Source organism: Photinus pyralis, unplaced genomic scaffold (assembly GCF_008802855.1).
Source record: "Photinus pyralis isolate 1611_PpyrPB1 unplaced genomic scaffold, Ppyr1.3 Ppyr1.4_LG3a, whole genome shotgun sequence".
Taxonomy (NCBI): domain Eukaryota; kingdom Metazoa; phylum Arthropoda; class Insecta; order Coleoptera; family Lampyridae; genus Photinus; species Photinus pyralis.
The window spans coordinates 18281075-18287074 of record NW_022170509.1 but is presented as its reverse complement, the minus strand read 5'-3'; positions in this window follow the sequence as shown (position 1 = coordinate 18287074).

Here is a 6000-nt window from a genome sequence, read left to right as displayed (position 1 = left end):
GGTGTCAACTAAAATCGTAAAATTAATCTTCGTTCATTATTTTCCTGGTGTAAAGGAAGTGGTTGTATCAGGCGCACAGCACGTACTCGCTTCTTATTTTCTCCTGCTAGCTTAATCTTTCTAAATAATCATCGCTTGATTAGGAGGTAGTTGTGATTTGACACTTATATCTGATATCAGGAGCGCATAAAGCCATAGAGCTACCATTTGTTTTGTAATTTCTGCATTATGTTCTCCTGGTCTCTCTAGAAATATTGCATTCGGCAAGACAATTGCAATGCGCACTCTCACATGTAGTGTGTTCCTCGACCAGGGTCGCAAAAGTGCAAGAAGATATTTACCGACAGGCGCCATTTAATGGAATAAGTCTTAAAATAAATTCTCGTACCTTATAAGTGAAAAAGAAATAACTCTTTTCTGTGCAAAGGATTCACTCGCTTCTCATGGTCTCCTGGTATCGTAAACGTCATAAAAATGAATAATCACTACACTAAGACCTCAGGTGTGTTAAAGGTACTGAAAAAAAGCACTCTAAACTCACATGACTCTCTCTTCTCTCTCTTCTCTTAGTGCTCAAGTCTCTAGAGAATCATAACACTCAGAGCTCGTAAGACGTCAATGCTTTTAGGACTCCCAAAACGTCTAAGACTAAATCTCACAATTACAAAGACCAACTCCCAACCGTCTCAACACTTTTAAAAATCTAAGGAACTAAGCTTTTCACAATCCCTCAAATTTCCAATGCTCCCAAAATTCCAATGGATAGACTCCCAATGCAACCAAAACAATAAAGATCCCGATTACTCCCAGTACCTTCAAGACTATAAAGTCTGCCAACATACTCAGAACTATCGATACGTCGCGACTGACAGAATTTTCGAGAGACCCAAAATTTCCACGTTTCTGAAGGTTCCCAAAGCGTTTAATACTTCCATGGAAAAAGGCTCCCAAGATTCTCAAGATCCACGGAACTCTCTTAAGTGCTTAAGACTAAGTACAAGACGATCGGTATTCCCAAGACACTCAGAATTCTCAATACCATGGACAGAAATTTAGGACGAGACGAGATTTGCAAGGAGGGCGCAAAGGGCCCCCGCTAGGCCGTTTTCAGGTAAAGTCGCTACTTTTAAAATTCGTGGCGGTCGAAGGAGCCGTGCTTTTTGGTTGTCGATTGTCGACCTTCAGCTTACTATTTCGTTTGTGAGCCGTGACAGAGTGAAGTTCATTTTAATCAAATAGCTGCGGCGTTAGTTGAGAACGCATGGAATTTCAATTGCCGCCGTCCATATTTTATTAACATCTGGCGATTGAACTAATGTAATTGGGGATACCCGAAATATTGCTTGACGGATTCGCCTAAAAACTTCATAGGGAGGATATAATTGCGTTTTTATCTTGTTATCGTCGGTACGCCAATTGCATTTTACGTAATTGAAGTGTACATTTCCTGTGAAGGAGGGGAGATAGGAAAAAACTTTACGTAGCGCCCGATTAGCCCGTTCGGTGGCGCGAACGAACGGCAGGGCAAGCGGCACGAAGCTGAGTGCGTGAGAATTTCCTTCCGTTGTTGAGGGTAAAATTGAATTTCACCGGGAAAAATAGGAAAGGGCGTTACGGGAAGGCGGATGTGGCTTTGAAAGTGCCTCGTGCCGAGTTCACACCTCTCCCCTCGCCTTCCCCCGCCTTCTGTAATTTCTTAAAAAAGTGTTGTTTACTTTTATGGCGCGGGAGGGGGGGGTCAAAAAATAAAAATAAAATGTGTTTCGAGAAGGCGAATATGGCGAATCGGACGCGGATGTCGCGGTGCGTTCAACGTGTCAGTGCCGCACTCGCCCCCCCCCCCCCCCCCCGCCTCGGACAGGTAAAGTTAGGGGGCCATAGCTGGCCAACGGGAAGACGTGTCGAGATGCGGTTTTGTGCTTTGATTTTATAGATCGACTGCGCTTAACACGCGTCAGGTTACACCCCCTCTCCCCCCCCCCAATTTAAAATTTTCTCTGATTTTGGCGTTTATTCGGAAACGACGAGGGTAAAAACGATGCCTTTTTTTATATTGGATTCCTGTACCGATCGGTTGCATACTAGAATCGACGTCGATTCGTACTTGCACTCCCTCATCCCCCTCCGCTGCGTAGAGGTAAAGTTAATGCGCCGTAGCGGGAGAACGGGAGGACGTTTTCATGTGCGAGGCGAAGCCGAGCAATGTGTCAACGGCACCTACATTTGGGACAAGCAAAAAATGCACCCCTCAAAAATCCAGAAACGTTGAGGTCCCTAAAGCGAACTTTTTGGGAACTCAAACATCGATATTTGTAAAAAATCGCATACATTCTAGAAAATTGGAGGTAGTTTTGCGTAAATAATCTGAAGACCCACAAGATTCTCAAGACTCCAGAACCCCTAATATAAATCGGCCCAAGGCTCCGAAGGCTCTTGGAACCAACCATACCCAAGGTCATCAAGATTCTTTTAAGACTTCCACTTTCACAAAACTCGGAACCCATGACTTCCAAAGATTTTCATCCCCTGAATACTGAAAGCTCCTCTGGAGTCCCAGGACTTTGGGTAAAAAAGACTTTTTGGTCGTTTTCAGGCTCTCTGCTTCCTCTCCTTCCTCGGCGTACTCTTAAGCTTTTTCTCTTGTTATGATTCCTTGATTACTTCGGAATCCTGTTCGCTTGCACCTTAGACATTCAGAAGGAATCTGCCCAGCCGCCATCTTGTTTGAAGTATCTATACGATTTGCAGATGATTTTGTTAGCGCGCTAAAGAGAGAGAGAGATAAAAAGTGGGTTAAAAATTTGGCAAAAAGCTCCACCATGTTTAAATATGTGTCCGATATTGATTTTAAGTTAATGTTTTGCCGAGAACGTTCGTTTTGTAGGTCAGATCCGCTAAATTTTGGCACAAGTTACAGTCGGCCATTTCCTCGCCGTATTAAAGACACTTTCTCATACATCAGGAAATCCCCCCCGGTTCTCAAGGGAACATGCCAAAACAATCAAAAGTTTCTGATGTCGCGCCGTAAATCGCATATTTCTTAATTCGTTTCGCCGAAAGAAAAAAAGAGGTGACCCATTTCGTAACCCAAATCTTAGGGAAAAGTAATGGAGAAGCACGTACGTTACCGAAACATTTATCTATCCGCCTCCACCGTTTAATTCACTTATTTGGATATTTACAGATGTTAAGGGCCAGTAAATTCCGCTGCTGTACGTATGTACATGCAGATAGGTCTCAATGGCGAAATTTACTTAATGCGACTCTACGAGCGTTATTCGCGAAATTGAATTATTCGTCATTTCGGATGGGGCGTCTATTCCAAATTGAATTGTGAAATCGACGTTTGTCTTCTAGCGCGACATTTGCATTCGATCGGCGTCAAAAATGGATCGAGAATTATTAGCTTCCGTTGAAGGGGAGGGGGAGGGGTAGTCTAGTTTAATTTTTGAGTCGAGGTTTTTTTATTTTTGACGATTGCAAAATTTTGAATGTTTTAGTGAAAGTGGGCCATTCGTCTAAAAGTGAAACCTGAACGGTTTGTGGAAGAGAATGTAAACAGGGGACACCCCCCTTCCCCAGTAGACGATAGGTCTATTGCAGTTTTCAGAATATGAGTACTGAGGTTTTAACATAATTTTTCGGGAATCGTCAACTCTTTCATTTTGCGGAGAGGGAGGGGGGGGGGTATTCTACACTACAAACAAAATAAAATGTTTTTAATTAATTACCTCCCTGTCTGACATTGGAAAAATATGAGACCGATGTCAAACTTCAAGTTTTTTAAGAGCGCACCTAAAGGATGCCCCCTCAGGAGGTCTCACAATCCCTCCCTCCTCCCCCGGTACTACGTTCTCTGAAGAACAGACAACAGGGTACGGAATACCCCTCAGCATACGACAATACCATTGCCATTTTCAGATTACCATCATGAGAGTACTGAGGTATTAACATATTTTTTCGAAAATAGCCATTGACACCCCCATTTTCACCCCCGGGTAACACCTTCCACAAATCGTTTTGGCTTCAAGACTTTCATGACTGCTGTTGAGAGAGTGTCCCCTCAGTAGACGTTTGCAGAATAGTAACATAATTTGTCAGAAATAGTCATCGACACCTCGTTTTTAATGGGGGGTTGTGAAGTGGAGGTATCAATACCGCCCAATAGACGACAGCTCCACTGCCATCAACTTTACGCCCCCCAGAACCGTTGTTCTCTGAAGTACCGACAAGATCTGACAATCTTTTCTCAATAGCAGTCATAAAGGTGGAACCGGTGAATCTTGTAATAGCCCCTCCCTCCTCCTCCCTGATGATTTAAATACAGTACGCTTGCAAAAGTTAATTTTTTTTATTGCACTCTTTATCTCTTGATTTTCTATCTGTTGTTCCTGATCCCATCTCTACTCATTTTCCTTTATTCCCTGTACTGGCATTAAAATCTCTCCCAAATTTAGCCTCTCCTCCTCCCTTTCATGAACCATATTTTTAGCGCATTTTTTTAAGAATTTAAGAATTAAAAAAATGTGCTGTTGTTTGCGCTTTGTCTGTCCGCCCGTCCGTCCGGTCCCACTTCTACCGTTTTGAACCACTTCTAGGGGAATGGTCCCAGAGTCCTGGAATTTTTTGCAGTAGGTAGCCTATACCATGAAGGTGTGCCAGACGGCCATCAAATTTCGCTGTCTAAAAAGTCCCCCCCCCCCCTCGAATTATTTCCTAAGATACTGTTTTTGAAAGTAAAACGTGCATAACTTTTACATACGACAACCACTTGCTCTCAGATTTTGCACACGCTTGACTTTAGTGGTGCCAAGTTAAACTTTAGAAAGTTGGGGGGGAGGGGGCACATATTCTACTTTCCCGTGCGACTCTTTTTCGACATCAGTGAGCGACGGGGCCTGAAGGGGGGGGGGTTAAAATTAATTTTATCTTTCATTGTATTCTAATTAAAGGTCTCACCGAAAGGAACAGTTTTCTACAAACTACTGCCCTTCTTTTTGTCCTCTTATCAAGGTACGGGGTGAAGGGAGAAGGGGGGGGGGATTGCAACTAGTTTTATCCTTCATGGTACTCTAATGAAAGGTCTCAACGAAAGGAATTAATTTATACTAAACATAGTCTTCCTCCTTGTTCCCTTGTGATCAGTTATAATTCCTTATATCTTAAGAGGGCGATTGGGACGTTTGGAAGAAATATAACCATTGGGCATTTAATTAAAATCTGATACATAGCCACTTGGAATAAAAGCAAATTTAACGCCAGTTTCAAAATTTCGTTTTGCGCATGCGCAGTGCCAACTTTCTTATTTAAGTTTCGTAGGGGTGTTTAAAAAAAATGCGCTTTACCTGCACAAGGGTTGTGCACAATTTGTACTTGTCCTATTTAAGGAGAGAAAGCGGAATTGAAAGAGGGGAAGAAAGCGAAGGGAAGAGGAAAACATAGGGAAAATGATGGAGGGGGCAAAGGGCGGCTAAGGAAACAAAGGAACAAAAAGGTAAGATGACGGAGGAAATAGGAGATTTAAGGGAAGAAATGTTGAGAAGCGAAGAGTAATGGGTAGAAAAATGAAAACTGATGGAAAGAACAGAACAGTATAGAGGAAAAGAGAAGAGAAAAATCCTAGACGTTGAGGGACATAACAATAGTAATCATGGAACTAACATGGGAAAAGAAGAGGGAAATCATTAGAGGAGCCGGAAATACATAGATGACGAGTTGACATTTGCAGAAAGAACGGAAGTTGCGGTGAAGGAAAGCTGAAATTGGAAACAAAGTAAGATGGGGATACAGAAAATTAGTGATACAAGATGAAGAATAAAGATGGAGTAACAAAGAAAAAGTACTGGTGGGAGCAGGACAAACGAAGTTAAAGCGGAGAAAATTATGTTCTGGATTGTAGTGGGGGTAGAATGTAAGGACGTTAATTATGGGGACTTGTAAAAGGATATGATTAGAATTACGGATAGAAGAAAATGGGAGAAAATAAGAGAGAACCAATCT